At 39.9% G+C, this 18,725-nt stretch overlaps 1 long non-coding RNA gene across 1 annotated transcript; it reads right to left on the bottom strand.

Annotated features, from left to right (window-relative positions):
• Positions 1-553: 553 nt before the first annotated feature.
• Positions 554-18,403, bottom strand: LOC306805144. Its single transcript, XR_013775124.1, has 3 exons — positions 18,323-18,403; positions 10,043-10,158; positions 554-1,246 (listed from the first exon to the last, which is right to left on the bottom strand). It is a non-coding gene; the product is annotated as an uncharacterized lncRNA (long non-coding RNA).
• Positions 18,404-18,725: the final 322 nt, after the last annotated feature.

Raw genomic sequence — 18,725 nt, 5'->3', positions numbered from 1 at the left:
CCTTTTAGTCAGACCATTAAGGGGGATAGAAGACATCTCTTTCTTCTCATCTCATTTTTACCCACATGGAGAACTTCAGGTAGATGGAGAAACCTGGCTGGTGCTGATATCAGAGGAATTGATGGCATTGTGGCAAACACAAGTTTTTCCTGCCCCACATAAGACTGGAAAAAGACCTGTGTTTTGAAAGCGAACTAAATATAGATTTTGGAGTCCCACTCACCCTTCAGTGGTTCAAGCTCTTTCCCTCCTGTGGAAGCACTGCTCTCCCTTGTAAGCACACCAAGGCTTGACTCTCTCTCTTACTTGGATACGAACATAGCTGAAAGAGCACAAACAATGCTGTAAAGAAATGGGATTTTCAGCATTCCTTCTCCCTAAAGCAGCCACAGACACAATTCCTGTTTTTCCATTCACCCACTATTTAGAAAGGTGCTACCACTCGGCTTATTGCTCAGCTAACTGAAGCATCATGAAAAGTACCATGAACCAGTTGGACTCAATGATCTTAAAGGTGTCTTCCAAGCTAAATGACTCTAGAAATAAAAACATGCACAAGTCATCCTCCTGATCTTTGTTTTTACTACTTATGAGCCCCAAGATCATTGCAATTAAAATGCTGTGCTACACAAATAATAATGTCTGATTGAAAGAGTCACTTTCCTAAAAAATTAATTACACAAGGGTTATCTTCTTTTTCTAATATTTCTAAGAATTGTGTGATTTGAACACTTCATGAATTGTGCAACTTACACAAGTTCATTGTTGTAAATGCACATGTGACTGAGTGGCCAGGCCAGTGGTGGAAATCAGTTCAAAGATAGTAAGTGCAGTGTCAGAGACTTGGGGTGTGCTGCTTCTTTTTTGTGTTCCTGTTATTTCTTAAGAGCTGCCTGCTACATTAAATTATTTGAACAAATATTTCAGCTGTTTAAATACCACATCGTGAGAGCTGACTTTTGCATTAGCACAGCTGCAAATGGGATGCAATCTCTCTGTAGATTATATAAAGCAGAATAGGAAGGGATTGGTAGAGGATATACAGTCAGTAACCTGTAGGTTCTGTGAGTCTGCATCTGTTGTTTAAAAACATGTTAGGATGCCAGTCTGAAAAAAACCCAGAACCATGTGATGTTGATGTGATACTCTCAGATACCATCTGGGATCTCAATAGACAGGAAGTGCTGCCCCACTGCTTCTGCTGAGGCTGTTAAAGCTCCTAGCTTCCAGCAGTACCACACCAAGCCTGCAAGAAAGCAGAAAACAGAAAGCCACAGCTCAGAAAATACTTCCAGCTTAAATATATTTATCTGCAGTTCCTCAGATAGGAGGCAGGTGCTCCAGACTCTTCTCTCAGAGTGAGCAGGTGAAGCTCCTAGCAAGGTTGGGGCTCACAACTGCAGAGCCCATAATTCACACAAGGGCTGCTGCTGCTGCAAGGACCAGCTTTAACCTTACACTCACTTCTCACTGGGCCTTGGCCATGCAGAGTGGAAAGGAGTATAATGAATCTCCACTTATATGCCCTTCTTGCCCTAGGTTTCCTCCTCACAGTGAGCTTAAAGTACTACAGCATTTGCCTCCTTTCTTTTGAAAAGAGGTAGAGCCAATGTTACTCTGGTCCTGTTCCAAGCAGATTTTTGAATCTGAGAGCTTGCTAGTGTGAGAATAATATAATTCAGCCCCTGAATACACAGCCAGGGCCTTCAATCAGAAAGATCTGAAAGCTTTAATGTTGTTTCTGTATTCTCATTTTAAGATTTCATTTAGCATACATACATAATTTTGCTCTGAGGGACCTCTGGGCTCACTCAACAAGCAAAGAAAAACTGTCATTGACCTATGCTGACAGCTAAAGTTCCTAAATCGGGAAATATAAACCAGTTGTAGGCACACATCATTTCCACAGTTCCTGTGTTGAGTATCCCAGGGATACTCGGAAAAGGACATAAGGAGAACCAATGGAAAACTGGACGTGGATATGGCAACTCACACTGGCTGTTGTCATTGGCTGTGCCTCATCAAAGCATTCCTTCTCCCTGATGACCTGGTGAAGAATGAAGTTTGTATCAGATGATCTTTCAGAGTCCCTTTCAATCTGGAAACAAAGTTAGCTTGAAGGTCTTGATCTGTCACCATTTTCAGGAGTAGTGTTGCAGTTTTGCTCTCACAGGCATATAAAATCAGATATCCAGTCAAGATAAAATGTACTGGAAATTAGAACATTTGTATTGCAGTCTGAATATTTTAATAGTCCTTTTCTATCCACAAGAGGCACTCCTACAAATTCCACATAGCCCAAAAATCCTGAGTAACTAGTCCAGCATTTATTTACCACACCTTGTTTTATCTTCTACATTGAGCCAACAGCTTTTTTTTGACATCTCTGTAGCTGATGCATTCAAATTCACATTGCACAGTGCTCTGCATCGCCCAGCAATATTTGTGATAGTCACCCATAACTGTGGAACCAGATGCCTCAGGCACTGTCAGCGGCTGGGCACTGAGTGCCTTTTGTTTGCTGTATGCCCCTCACATTCTGGGCTGCAGAGCTGCAGGAAAGCACCTCCTGCTGCAGTAGGCGCACTTGGTGTGGGGCAGTGCCTGTGCCGCAGCCTTGCTCACACCCGACACCCTGTGAGGCCCCTGAGCTCCTACAGCTCTCCCTTCACATCAGAATCCTGTTCCCAGGGCTCCACTTACCAGAGGCACTCAGCCAAGCTGGAAATTTTTCACACTTTACCTCTGTTGTTTAGGTCTCTTTGTTCTTAGCATGAAAGTCTTCTCATCTATTGTGGTGGTTTGTAAAGGTTTCCTGAAATTTTTACCCGCTGAGACCTGGGCCTTGTACCTGACAAAGACCAATCAGTGTCAAATTTTTAAGACTGACACATTGTTACACCAATGAGAAAGTTCATGAGTCTTTGTGAAACACACATGTAAAGACAAAAAAAATCCTGGCAAAAGCCTCTTTCTCTTTAGTGCTCTCAGAAGGTACCACAGCCTGGGCACCACCACGCAGTGCTGCCCGGCCCGAGCTCTGGAAGTCTCAATATTCAGGAAAATTTACATTGCTTTATTTTATATAGACAGAGCAATGCAGATGTGGGGAAAATGTGAGGAGTCACCGTCCACTCCACGCTTCCACCGAACTTGGTTTGCAGATCCCTTTTTATAGTATGGTTTTCCTTGTAGTAATCAATAATTGTTATTGTTTTGTTGCAATAATTCTGCAAGGTAAGCAGTGGTGGTCAAAGAAACTTCCAAACTTCCATGGGACAGCTGTTCAGACAATTGGTCATGTAACCATCTGGTCTTGGTAGATAAAAAACAGAAGTAGTAAGAAGCCTGATCTTTAGCAGATAGTTTGTGATTGATTACACAAAGGCAGGAAATCTGATTCTGGAAAAACTTTTCAGACTGTGGAAAACCCCTTTTTTTTTCTTTTACAAAGTGGTATACAGAATATTCATGATAGGGGGATTTAAACAGAGTGGGTTAAATAATGTATTTCCCTTTGTCTGGGTCCATGTTATTTTCTTATTTTAAGTATTCTGGTTTATATAAACTCCAAAACTTATATGCTTAACATGAATAATTTGTCAATCATTACACAGGGAAGCTCCTCAGGTTGTGGCTGGAATTGAATGCAATAAACACCAGAAAACTCATCACCGCTTTCTGCTGGCCCCTACAATCCTACCCCAGCCCCAGCGTGGCCTTGAAAGACTCTTTATCATAAATAGCTCTAGCCAGCCCACCTGGAAGAGATCACAGGACCCTCTGCTGCCCGGGCAAGGTATTAACACTTTCAATGCCCAGAATAAGACTTTACACATATTTTGTTCTTTCTCCTGAGTTAAAGAAAAGGACCAAGATGATGATACACAGAGAAACAGCATGAAAACACCAAGATCAGACAGAAAAAAGAATCAGGTCTCAGTTGAGGTACGGAGGAGAGTCATGGACTGAAATTTCTCTTTTTTTAAGCTATGGAGAAGAGTCTCTTGTTTCCCTATAACACACAAAAATATTATGGGGTGTATATGACTGTTTTAACTGTAGATATGAGCACAGGCATTAGTGTTAAAGTAAGCAGATATTAAAATTGCTGTGATCCCCTAAGTGTAAATAGTGAAAAAATGCCTGCTACTCAGGGAACAAGAAGAAAAACCTGTTTTCAAAGATAAAGGAAGCATTTGTTTGAACTGTTATAATCCTTAAAGAGTGCCTCTGTCACGGTGTGACTTGGATTTGCCAGTTTTAATATATTTAATTTCTTTTAGAGATAGGATTTAGGAGTAGAGACAAGGCAGGCTCAAAACTTAAAAGGGTATAAGAAGAAATTTATTAATAACACAAAAAAAGAATTCAGAATAAGATTCCTAGATTGTTCCCTCCTCCCCCTTCCTTCATTCCACATTCCTTAACAACCACATACATAGAACACTTCAGTCAGTTACCTACTTAAATAATCATTTCAGTTCACTTTATAGAGAAAAGTTCCTTTTTCTGGTTTAGACATAGGGGAGTGTCTTCACCTTCACAGTCTGCATATGCCTGGACCTACAGAACATGAATTTTCTTCCCATTTACACAGTCATTCCAGAGGTGTGTTATGGGTTACGTTGCACACATGGGGTACTACTTTTAAAGGCAGGCTGCTGAAAAAAACCAAAATTCTCTTCATCTCCTTTTCTATCAAATGTCTCTGTTCATATTCCAGTCCCAAAACAGAGAGCTCAATTTCTCCGAGGCAAAAAGTCTTCTTCTCAAGCAACCAAGCCTCCCCGAGTATATTTCACAGTTTAAAGGAATTTTAGTGAAGTCACAATTCCCTCATAGCCCCACAAAAAAAAGGTTTTCAGCTACTCATCAGTTGCATCTTTTCAATCTCTTCCCATCAGGAACTCAATCTTCATTCTGCTGACTTCTGTGGACTCCATGCTTTATTTCTTCTCATTCAGGGGAGCTCAGGAGATTGAGAATCTTATCCAGGCATTAAAAAGAGTTAAAATTTTATCCAGATTGTGAAGAAGCCACATGGGCAGCTGGAGGCCTCTTCTGTCATGTGGAGAGCCGAGCTGAGCCGAGCAGAGGGCCAGCAGGGCCAGGGCCATGCCGGAGCCATGCGGCCAGGGGCCATGCAGAGCCAGGGCAGGGCCACCCGGGGCCAGGACCCCTGGGAGTTGCTGGCCTGGCAGCCAGAAGGCCAAAGAGGAGAAATTAGCCTTAGCATTGTGGTTTATGAGAGCAAAATAACTTTTAATTGGTTTCCCGGGCTGTCCACCACCCAACCAGCTCTCCAATTTGTCCCAGCAGCCTACAGGGGAAGCCCTCAGAGATGGGACAGCCCCTCCTACTCCTCGGCTGTGTGGTGCTTTTCCTAAGGCATCTCCACTCCTCCTCCATTTCATGTGCAACAAGCACAGACTCCTAAGTTAATATGGTCTTCAATAATAGTTATGGAAAAAACTGTTAGTTAAGGAAGGGGATTTTTGACACAGTGATCAGAATTCCATTCTCTTGAGCAGCTGATCACTGTGATATCAAGGCCATGAGAAAACTGTTTCTTGTGGAGAAACCTCCATAGGTGGAAGAAGGAAGTCTCCTCTCCCATGTGAATTGGTGAAAGGCTATTTTTTATTAAACTGACTGAGTTGTTTTCTGTACATTTTTAGTGTAAAAGAAAATTAGTTTGTGGGGGGAGAAAAGGTGGTCTACAGTTTTATTCTGAGGTTTTTTGGGTCTTTTTCTTACAGTTTCTAGTAATAAAGTTTCTCTTTGTACCATTTAAAGTTAAGCCTGTTTTGCCTTCCTCCTAATCCTATCTCACAGTAGGAAAATTTCAAATTTATGATCCAAAACCACTACACCTATGTAGAATGTACTAATAGGAAGGTACCCACAAGGACCATTGAATTCAACTCCTGTCCTTGCACAGACACCCCAATAATCCCACCCTCTGTGTCCCTGGGAGCATTGTCCAAAGTCTCCCGGATCTCTGGCAGCCTTGGGGCCATGACTATTCTCTGGAAAGCCTGGGCAGAGCCCCCTGACACTCAAGCACTGCTTCAGCCATTCCCTGGGTACAGTCCCTGGTCACCAGAGATAAGAAATCAGTCCCTAATGTCATTAGCTGTCCATTGTTACCTGGAACACAGCATAATATGGGCAAATATCTCCAGTTTGACATTTTGTCTCCCCAGAAACACAAGAGTTGTGAGGCTGAGTAGATCACTGTAGCCTTCCATGCAACAAGTCAAATTCTGACTCTCCCAAGGTGCTCAGATGCTGGCTTATGCCAATCCTCTAGTCTGCTGTTCTGATCTATGGAAGCACCCTCTGCCTGTAGGGATGGAAGGTATTTATAAACCACAGCTGCCAGGATTGTGTCTTTGCAATGTGGTTGAGGAAACTGAGTTAGGGAAATTAAATAGCCATCTTCAGCCTTCAAACAAAAGCATTATTGTGAAAGATGACATACAGATGTAGTACCACATGCAGCTGATAAAAAAGAGTATTTGTAGAGTGCATGATTCAGTTGTGTAATTCTACACAAATTCTAAGTGGCATTTAAAACATAACAGAACCTTAAAACACTAAGATATTTCTCTATTATGCTACTCTAAATAAAAATAACCATGAAAGACATTCAAAAATAAATCAAGGCATCTAGGCTAAGAAAAATGTCGGCAAAATTCACATCATTTATTTATGTTAAAATATTTGAAATATCTGAGACTTGCTTACAATCACAAAGAGGATCCTCAACTACAGTGATGTATGTTAATGCCAGTTACTGTGCACATACTTTTCTTTTTTTCTATTTTTTGTAAAGTCACAATAGCTTACGCTTTTCTTTCTAGATACAGAGCTGACATGCACTTGGCCAAAGAGCTTAAAATGATAGAGAAGTGGTAAAACACAAAAAAACCCCCTCAGAAATTGTCTGCCCTGAAGAAAGAGTAACAAGTTATGCAGTGTAGCCATGCCTTGAAACTAGTCAAAATCTGTACTTTCCTTGACACACAAAATGACTCTTTCTATTTTTGTAAACTGCAGTCATGAAGTGAAGCGATTCAGTGAACAAATATGGAGTAACAGTCCATATCAAACCAGCCAGGAGCCCCAGTGACAGACACAGCCCTGAGCTGTGGCTGGACAGAAATATTTGCTTTCCTGTGAAATGCTGGCTGCTTTCACCTGTAAAAGCTTATTTAACCAGTGTGATGATGCAGTAGGAAGTACATCTTCCTACAAAAATAGATTACCAGAAGTCACATTCAGAAAGTAGTGAGATAGTTTTTAAAAAACAAATGTACAGCATATAAAGGGGAAGTTTTAAACTAAACACAAATTCTAGGTTTTGTTTTATCATTCTTTTTGTACGTACAGAGGCAGGTGAAAAATCTCAAGTCCTGCTGCAAATACGTCCCTACAGACTTGCAGCACTGGTCTACAAAGTCCCCTCAGGAAAGCTTAGATGAAAATTCTCAGCTGGTCCAAACACCTGCTCCATGCAGGGAACTTTAAACAAAATTGCAACTGTCCAGACAGTCTTTGTTTGTCCATGCTCTTCTCCTTAGAGATCACATAATACCAAGATTTTTTTTACTTACAAGAGTAGGCAGCAAATAAATAATGTAGTTGCTTATGAAACACTTCAACTTCATGGACTCCCTCCCCTTACAGAAAGGGAGAACAGCTCCTGCCATATTCCCTGTGCCAGCTGTCAAGTATTAGCTATGGGCTAACATGGCTTTCAAAACTTTATCATTCAGTGCTGCTAATTAGCCCTAATGGACCTAAGCAATATAAAATTCTTTGATTTGTTTTCTTTGGACATTATTTCCCTTAAACAGATTTTAAGCCATGGGCAATACTGTTCTCTGTGGCTGTATCCTTTTGCTGAGCTCCCACTGGTCCAGTTCTGTTCTTAGAAAAGCAAAGCAAATCCACTAGGGTCACTGGCTGGACCGTTTCACAGAGCAAAACACAATCTGCATTTCCTAACAGGAAGATTATCCAATTACCTCCAGGTTTTCTGTATTGCTGTCTGCAACCAAACAGTTTCAAATTCTGCTCAGCTTGCTGTCTGGAAATAATGGATAGAGAGCTGTTCACGGAGACTTTATTGCCAGACATCAGCATTTATTTCCTCCAATATATCCTAATAGTTCATCTGACTGCACCTGGCCTTTGTTTTGTTCTTTTTCTGTTTCTTTCAACACCCTGGCTTTAATGGGATTGCACAGAGTTCCCATTACAAATCTAGAAACAGAGAACAGGATGGCCAGGCTCTGTTCAGGTCACTGCAAACAGTGCACAAGAGCAGCCCATTGCAGCTCTGGGTGCACTTCCTCTCCTGCAGCCACCACTGCAGAACCTTCTATAGCATCCAAACATGTCCAACACAAACATTCCTGGTCTCATTTTTTGCCTGATCCAAGCTCTTCCCTCTCTGTTCCTCCTCTTCTCTCCCCACACAAGTCCTTCAGATCAAACCTCACCTGCCAGCAATCAACCTGCTCCTTGAGTCAACAATCTCAATTACAAAGTCCATGCTTATGTTGAAATGAGCAGAGAAGTAAAAAATGGTATCCATACGGAAAAGAAGTATGGACAGAAGTGTTCAATTGAACAGTGGAATTTAAGCAGGAAAGCAATCATATTTCTAGCATGACAAAAACATAGGCAGGTAGCAATGGAGCTGGAAAATAAACTTGTAGATGTGGGTTTTTTTCTTTAGCCAACATCAGTGATTTATTTTAGAATAACAGCACATTAAATTTCACCCATCCTTCTAACAGGCTTCTGTGTCCTTATTCCCATTTGTGATACATTATTCAAAAGAACAAAAATTTTGATTTGAGAAATTCCTGTAAATGTTCTCTCCTGAGATTGGTTTAAAAATGCCACAGGTAACATCTACTTGCAGGAGATGATGCACTAGCATCCTATTGAACAGTCCAAGAAGTAAAACTTAAAAGCAAATCACTCTTCAAGAAAACTTGTAAATTTATTTTGAAAATCTGTTCTTTAAAACAAAGAGAATGAGATTGTAAGATTGTAACAGATGTGTTGGAAACTGCCTGTGTTATATGAGTCAAACCTCAAGAGTCAAAAATGCAAAATGATTGTTTTAAAACTTAGAAAAGGAAGGATTTCCCATCAGTCAGTACTTATAATTCTGAACTTCTAACATAAGAGAGTATAGCATATATATATATATATACATATATATATATATATAACCTAATATATATATATACAGATATATATAACCTAACCTAAGAGAGTATAGCAGAATTGGAAAAGAATGGAAAGGGTGACTAGAATGATCAGAGATAAGAAACTGTTTTAGATCATGGAATGACTAGATTAGTATCTTTCTGCCAGGAAACAGAAACTGAAATGGGAGAGATTAGAGGCCTCTAAAATCATGTTGGGCGGAGCAAATAACGCTCACTGCTAACTGTCTCTTCTCTCTTGTGATTCAGAGGTTTTTTGAAGGAAAAAGGTAGCTGTCATTCCTGACTATGTTCTGTGAAAAACTCCAGCAGGATGAGTTTGTGAATGGCAGGTCTCCATTGTATCTCCAATTTTGAATCAATGGGATCTACAGCATTAACTCCCTGAATACCTTAATGCAAATTGCCCCATAGAACTCAGCAATCCTAAAAAACAGCCATTCCTTACCTTCAATGTTGTCTGTCAACAACCAGACAATGGCACCTGCTTCTTACAGGCATTTAACCCAAGGAGAAAGAAAACAAGCAGAATATTGAAATAAACTGAGAATATTGAAATAATTCCTGGGTATTTACCTTTATTTTCAGACTGTAACATAAAATTTAAAATTCTGAAATCTGTACAGTTTGGTAGTAGATTACCTACCTCCAGCCTGGTAACCAAAATTATGCCAAAGCTCAGCTCTCAAGCAATTTTCACATCTAAGGACCCAAAATCATGTCAGTTGCAGGAGTGGAAAGGAGGCAGCTCCATCAATACTGGAGACTCAGGGATTACCTTTACCCACCCGGTACAGCCAGCCTTTGGCATCAGATTTCCTCACAGAAGCCAGGGTATTCCCAGCAGCTCAGCCTCCAATGGACTTTCTCATTTTCTATATTCATCTCACCCACCAAGATGTAGCTACACTGAAGGGAAAAAAATAGTTAAATATTTTTTCATAGAAGTATTAAATCTGCTGAAACTAAAGCTTCCAGTAGGATTTGGAATATACAACTTGCTGCAAAAGAGAGAAAGCTACAGGAAATTTCTGAAAATTCCATGATAGCTGCCACAGAAGTGCCCTCATTCCCAAACTTCTTCAGGAATGGTTCTCCCCTGGACAGTGAGGAAAGAGAACTGCAAAACACAACAGGTTATGCCACTTCAAGAGGTCCATGACCATGGAAAAAATCTGCTGTGGGGCATAAGGAAAATTAATATTCTTAACTGGAGGTCTCTGGTGTCCTCCCATCTGCTTTAAGACCTGCTTAGAAATAGAGTTTTGCTACAGCTTAAGCTTTAAAGGTCAATTTTCCACAGCACTTCAGCTTAAGGCTTGGACTGCTTTAGCTTGGCTTTGAGCTGGGTGAAGGAGTATAATTTCAATTTCTTAACACTTGAAGTTCCTTATTATCAGATTAAATGCATAATATCAACAACATCACTGTTGCAAGCTGACTCGATTTACACTTTGGGAAAATTTAGAAGGGCAGAAATCGAATGTGCAGGGACATATTAGGAAAGAAAGAACAGATGATTTTTGATCCCCATTTTTTGTACTTAGCATCTTACAACAGCAACTGGACTTTTAACCTCCAAATCATGATGTGAGGAAGGGTAACTGCTATTTGAAGGGACTACTTCCAAAGACATAAAAGTTATAATTTAGGTTATAGAGACAAATTGAAACTTCTAAGACAGTAAAGCAAGTAATGCAGAGCAATTTTATGCAGCTGGACAACTTATTCCGTTACAAGAGCAGCTTCACATTTACAATTAAATCTTACTCAACTAATACTAATACACTGTTGGGAACCAAAAACCCCCCATAAATCCAGCATGCTATTTCTTACAATGCAAAGGTTTCTGGAATTAAATAACAGCAAAATCCTAAAGCACCAGTCTCCCAAATGGTCACTTAGACTAGACAAAGTTCATAGCCCAAGCCTTTCTAGAAAAGCATGCAGCAAAGCTTTATAAATGGTATTTGGTATCCAAGATAGGACTCCCACCTTTGAGGGTTCTGGCCACTGAACTTCCAGGCAAGGTGAAAAAAAACCCTTCAAGCCCACTCCCTGAAATGTCTTGAAACAGCTGTGCAGTGGGCAGGTAACTATGAAACTGTTTTAGGATAGCTCCCAAAATTCCTTATATCATTAGCAATTTTGGATTATCTCCTATTGGCACAGTAACAAAGAAATAGTGAGTGCTGATGTTCACCAGGAGTTCTGGGGGGATATCAGTGACCAGGGAAAGAAAGGTAGGAAGGATGTCAGGGCCTACCAGGACCTAGGGACTCACAGCTCTTTCCATCTCTCCCTTCATTAACCCCTCCTCAACAGTCAGTCCTCCATCCCCAGCAAGGTGTGCTCCAGCTCCCTGGGGAATCAAGGAGTCAGCCACTGCTCACTCAGAGAACTCAGCACAGAGCTTTGCCTGATCTCCTCCAACCTCCCTGCTCCTGTCATCAGGACTATCTCTACAATCTTCTTAAGATGTACTCAGTCTCTTACTGGGAGGAGAGACCTTAGATCCTGAGGGAAAACTTCTTAATTCCCTACCATGCCTCAAAACATGGCTCAGAGCACGTCCTGTTGCTTTCCTTAGTTTTCTGAGCCTCCTGCCTTTGCTGATATATATGCAAACACACATACTGGTGGATAAACAGCTCCACATTTCCTCCTTGCTCTGCATATCGAGTAATTCCAAACCTTGTGGGGCACCAGGCAGGTGCACTAATCACAGCGATGAACTTTCAATGAATAAGAAAGATATGCAAGACTCTTTTGTGGAAAATTATCTATGTAAATATTCATCTACTTGTATCCTTGGCAGCAAAATTTATGTTTGATAATGTGTAGACTGGTTCCAAAATAATATTTATTTACAACTATAGGACTCCTGAAATTCATAAAGAGTGAGTGAATGAAAAGAAATATGTATGTTCTAGAGAGGTATTACCACAGGTGAAGTTCAATCATCTTAGCTGGATGGAAACATCCATGGTAATTCCTATTTTAAGATATTAACATGGATGAAGGAAGGAGAAACAGTAACAATATTAATTCTCTACTAAGTGTGGTTCTAGAAAGGATTACCATGAAGAGTTAAATATTATTTCTTAGTTCTAAACCTTGTATATAAATTCTTGTCACAGCAAAGCGCACAAGCTGGGAGGACATGGAATGATAACCAGAGTGCCAAATATTGTGTATATCTTAATTCAGATTAAGATAACTTTTTCATTGCTGTAACACTACTGGATTGTTTTCTGTATCTGGCTTGCAATGGACATAAACCTGAGTGCTGACTTTTAATAACAGGCTATTAAATAACCACAGGAATGAAACAAAAAAAAACCCCTTATCTAAAGCTGGCATGAAATTAAACCACTCAGCGTAAAGCTATGACATTAGAATTCGTCTTGTAGAGATGTGTTCACCACAAATTTCAGCTGCAGTGAACAAGACCCTCTAGGCTTATGCATACAAAGCAGTCCTTATGTTTTCTGTTCAGTTTGTTGTACAGAGCTTGTGAGGAACAGCTGAAACTCATTTTTTTCAGCTTTAAACTGGAAGCCAAGAATACTGTTCTTTTTCCCTGCCTACAGCTAAGAGCACATTGAGAACAAGCTCATCAACAACCTGGTAATGGGAGAGGTGTTCCCATGCCTGTCTGCTGTGCAGTGGGGCAGTAAAGAAGGCAGTAGACAGGATGTACCAAAGGACAGCAGACACTGATGCCTTGGGTTTTAGTTTTTATATTTTTCAGATTCTTGCTGCTTGGTGTGTAACTCTGAAACTTCATATCAGATGTTGGTAAATTCTCTTCATAGGGTAGTTAGACAAAACAATCCCTTCCCAGCTAGAGAATGAAGGACAACCATTAACCAAAAAGCATAAACAATGCCAAAGGGAAGGGGGAAAACCAGGGGGCTGAGACTTCATAACCTTGGGCTGTGGTTAGACAATTGACCCCAATATGTAGATGAACCAAAACTTATAAAAGTGTAAAAACTTGTGGCCAAGATCCATTTTGGATTTCACTTGGATGTAGCTCCGGCCAGGCTCTTGCACTGCCCAAGGTGTATATTTTCAATAAATACCTATTTTATTCCTTTTGCTCTGTTTGGTCTCTGTTCCTGGTCAGCTGTTCCAGGAATCAGAGTTCAGTGCCTCCACAAAAAATACAGGAAGTTCAAAGTTACTCTTGTAATATTTTGGTGGTTGGTTCAAGCAAGTAGATTGGGTTAACTCTTTCAAGACAACATACTGACTCTCTCATCATACTGACTCTCATACTGACTGCCCTGGGAGTCTGGGGAAACAAACCTTTGCTTCCAGAAAATAGCAACAATGGAAGAAATCAAACCATTGCAGGGTTATTTTTGCTGGACTGGCCACCTCACTGCGTAATACTCAGAGCTACAGAAGCAGAGGCCTGCAGTGGACAGCTTTTCTTTTTCCTGAAAAGCCAGGGCTGACATAGAAGAAGCAGCCAGTATTATTGTATGGTTCCTCTCTTCTAGAGCTGTTTACTTCTTTGCTTCTCTTAAATGGGAAAAGCCAATATGCTCTGCAATGACCTTCACATTAAAATCCTGGGACATATCCAGAGCATCCTGAAGAAAGCTTTCTTATCTGTTTCTGAAATCTGTCACTAGAAAAAACTTGGTGTGAATAGATTTATGTGAGCTTCCTCTAAAGTAAAAGCTAAGACAAGTCCTGGCTGAAATACAAGACATTTATAGATCTGAAGGAGGCAGGTGAGAATGGTTGCATTTAAAAGAGCAAGAGAAAGGTGAGGACTACCATCAAATTGAATCTGTCCTAGTGTGACGAAGAAGGGCAAAAAACCCCAGATAACGTGGCAGAATTGCATATACACAATCCCAGTTTAATCTGGAGTTTTCAGACATATCAACTGCAACCATTTACCAGAGCAGATACAACCCAGAAATATACAATTGATCTGGAAATTAAAGCAAAATATTCTATTTCTTTCAAGCATAGAGCCCCCAAATCCAATCTTTTGGTTTCTGATGTCTTCTGAAAGCTAAAATCATCAAAATCACACAACAGATGCTTCACTGACAACATGAAAAATGCATTGAACCACATTCCAAGATAAGTACTCCCTTTATAAGAGAGATTACTCCTGAGAATTTGTTCTACTGCAAAGAACTCTATTAGTTCAAGTCCTTCTTCTTCAAACAATACTCTGATCAATAAAAAATCTCACACTGTGGCGGTTGTCTCACTGTGAGCTTTCAACAGCCACGAGGTAATTATTTAAACTACACTTAGGATTATCTATTAAATTACTGAGGATGATGAACCATTTGGAGAGGGAAGAATCACCAACAGAATGAAAACATGCATCAAGTCCTGCAGTCTCTCCCTGACAGGATTTCCCAACTGGCCATATATACTTTACAGCATTATGAGGACTTTGCAAACTCATCAGTGGTTGTATGTGAGTGAACTTGCTCTTTATTGAGAATTCCTGTAAGGAAACCCTAAAATGCCTGGCACAAAATGAGCCCAGATCCATATCTTTAAAAACTGCCATGCTGGTCCTTCAGAGTAGTGTGTGGGGGTCTTGGCACAGAAGGGAGATAAAGTAATTATTTGTCTTTAGCACTGTATAACACAGGGTCAGATCCATACTGATGAAACAAGTGGCTGAAATTCCAAATACACACATACCTTATGAAAGCTGAATTGGTGAAGAGACATTCCTGCTTTTAGAGAGGCAAAACAATGCAAAAGCCTAATGTGTAAAATTGGCATTTCATGCCAATCTATGACATCAATGACAGAGTATAGGGTTTTAAGATGCACTTCTCTTTGGTGCATTTGAGATTTCAGACCTGCCTACCCTTAAGCACCAGGGTAAAAAGCTACTGAAAACAAGAGCACATTAAGTACCCTCCCTATACTGCAGATGTGAAAGTGGGCCTGGACAGTAATAATTTGCATTTTCTAAGAAGAAAAAAAAGGAATCTATAATATCTCTAGAGTTAGCTGAAAAGAGAACATGATGTCACCACTAGAAACAGTTCCACAGAAGTTTAGTTAAAAAGTTAGGGTTAGGGTTAGGATTAGGGTTAGGGTTAGGGTCAGGGTCAGGATCAGGGTTAGGGTTAGGGTGAAGGTTAGGGTTAGGGTGAGGGTTAGGGTTAGGGTTAGAGTTCCTTCATTCAACCAACAACAGTGAAATGTTCTCAATTGTAATTTAAAAATTGATTGTTATGGACTATTACTTTTATTTATAGCATTCATGTATTTTATGTAAATCTTTCTCCATGCTGTATGAGAAACTGGAGGATTTCCCATTTTTCTTTTTTTCTTTGATTTGAACAAAAAGGAAAATCAATTACAAATATTTAATTTTCTTTATATAAAATAAAAACCTGAAATGAAAATTTTGAAATGCTCTCACAGAAAGCTTGCACCTCCCCTCACCAAATTGATTTGGCAATATTTTAGGAGGAGAGAGAGGAGAACTTATACTGAATAGTTCATTTCAAATATTTGCAACAGAAGAGATTGAGACTCCTGCCTTTTCCAAAAGGACAGAAACAAGAATATCCAATGTGCTTTCTCCTGGAAATGTGCAGAGCAGGACACAACAAGCAAAGAAAACCAGACGCAAAATCAAGGAACTTGTCATTAAGCCATTTGCATTACAACATTAAGACTCATTTTTAGATCTGAAATTCGATTTTATAATGAGAAATTTTATCTGGCGTGCATGGTCTTGAAAATTTTAGAGGGCAACACAATTAAAAAATAGCCAATAACTTGTACAACAGAGCATTATTTTATTCTTTACATAATCCGGTACTTGCTTATATCATAAGTTTACTGGGAATTTACTGGGAGAGAGTTTGCCACATAAAAACATCTAATCTCATGAGGACCTTCTTACAGCAAGCTCATACATGCAACATATGTCCAGCTTTGTATATAGGATATTCATTCACTGGCCTGTGTAACTCAGTTATTTTGTAGTTTGGTGACAGCTAAGGAATAATCCACTGGCTTTGGTAGGCAGAAAACTGTAGCAGAAGTGTTATGAATAATTCTACTGACTCGTAATTATGTCTTACTGTCATTGTCTTTATAATTTTTCATACAAAAGATTAAGTAATCAAATTGAGGAAAAACTGCAGCAGGATGAGAGGTGTCTGCGGCACTGCCCATGATTATGTTTCTATCATCACTATAATAACAATTCATCACCAGCTGTCAGGAATTCACTTTCTCAATTCAATTTCTCAATTGAAATCAAGACTTTTCTCCTCTTAGAAAGAAAGAATAATTATTTTAATGCCTTTAATTTAAATCAAACAGCACAGCAGAGCTCTCAAGACCTCCACTCAAAATTACTGTGATCTCATGGCCTAAGGCCAGAGAGGTGCATAACATTAAAACTAACCCGCTCAAAAGGGACATATCCTAAAGCCAAGCAGAATAATGAGCCTGAGAAGTGGGACTTGATTTATTAAAGACCATTAGTTGTAATTTCAAAATTACTGTTTGGACACATCTAAACTGAAAACTCATCACTGAAAGAAAAAGTGGCTTTATCAAGTCATTTCTCACAAGAAAAACTCTCTCAAATTATTCTCATTTCATCTGCAGACATAAAACCCCATGGATTTGTAAGATATTTCGTCTTTCTGTTGGACCAGATTCCTGTGCCCAAAGTCAAAACCAATCTCATAGACCCACAGACATTTCTCCAAATAGACATGGAGCTTGTTTCTTGTACAGCCATTACACAGCACGTTTTCTCTACATTCCCTCACCTTGTGGTTAGTCTGTTTAGGTGGGAAGATCCTAAAGCAGCAGTACATTTCCACATGGGTCCAGTGAGACCTATCATACTGAATAAATCTGTGCTGTCAACTGTGCACTGGCCAGCAGTAACCACCCAGGGAAAACAAAGACAAGTACATGGACAGAATTACTGTTCCCTGCAATCTGTTGCCTGAGGGCTTCTGAAGCTGAAGACATAGGAAGGACAGACCACTGTGCTTAATATTCAACTGCACATGTTCTCTACAAACATCTCTCACCTGAGCATATTTGGCTTTCTTTTATGTTCATATTTAGGCCTCATCCCATGGACATGAATTACGTGATATAACTGCAACATGCCAAAATAAGATTAAGTTTCATTTGCTTTAAACCACATGCTTGATAATTTTACCATGTATTAGCATGTATTAGCTCCAAGCAACAGTGAGCAACTACCCTCAAATAAATCATCTCCTCCCTCTCATAATAACTTTGAAAACTAAGACTGTTTTCATCTCTCCTCTTACTGTTTTTTTCCAGGGTGACAGTCCTGATTAGTTTTTTCCCTGTGTAGAAGCTGTTATTTTTCTTAGTCTTTGCTACATTTTTCCTCATTCTGCCCTGTGGCCAGAATACTGCAAGTAGACCATGGAAATGCAGAGTGACACTTGCCTAACATTGACTCCTTCTATCAAACTGCCACAAGTTGCCACCAGTGCCAATCATTGATACACACACAGAATCAGCATCTACTCAGTAAAGCTGTTCCATGAGAGATGTGGGAACACCCAACATTTTCAACATTTGAAATAGAGTTTTGGTTTTCAGGTACCTATGGGACACAGTACAGGGGAGGCACAAGTTCCCCCTATATTCTATGCCCAAAGGCTCCCAGCAAAAAAAAAACCTACCTATGATCCCACCCATGATCCCATTTAAAAACACATACTGAAACTTCAGCTATTCCTGATAAAATAATGCAATACAACAGTAGCTGTTTTCTATGTCTCAAAGCCCAGGAAGTCAGAGTCACTGTAGCCCAAGGCTTTTCTCCTTTGGAAGGCATAGAGAATCCTTACAAAAAGGGCCCAATGTTTCCAGCACTCAAGAAGTGGGATGAAAACCAGAATGTCTCATCTATCAGGCTCTGAACTTAGCACCAGTCCACAGAAATTATTTCATGGGCACTGCTCTTTAACCATGTGTTTTCTGCACAAAAATGTCAACTCCAATTAGGGGATTACTTATAGTTATGGCTGAACTATTTCCTCACTTACCTTTAGTCAAATAAAGTTCCAATGCCCAGTCTATCCCACACCAAAAGAAAACCAGGTGATGTTTGACTTGTGGTCCCATCATAGAGTCTGAGTAGTGAGTGGACATATTTCACATTTCTGGCTAGAGTTCATCAATGTTCATTTGCTCTGGAACTTCACTTGAACATTTGAAAATCAGCTATACGAGGGCTATGGCTGAAAAGTAGATGATGGATTCCTCATTGTATGTTGTAGCTGGCAACAAGAAAATGAATGCTATGATTTAATGAAGTTGCAGTTTCATTCTAAACAATTACAGCTGACTCTGCCTAGCATCTGGCTTAGCATAAAATTTCCACCTTATTTTATAACATGGGCACAAGTTTAATGAAAATGAGCCCAAAATGGTGAGTTGCACATTTAG

The sequence above is a fragment of the Erithacus rubecula genome (assembly GCF_903797595.1).
Source record: "Erithacus rubecula genome assembly, chromosome: 9".
NCBI lineage: Eukaryota > Metazoa > Chordata > Aves > Passeriformes > Muscicapidae > Erithacus > Erithacus rubecula.
The sequence above is the reverse complement of the archived record's forward strand: the minus strand, read 5'-3'. Positions and strand labels throughout refer to the sequence as shown.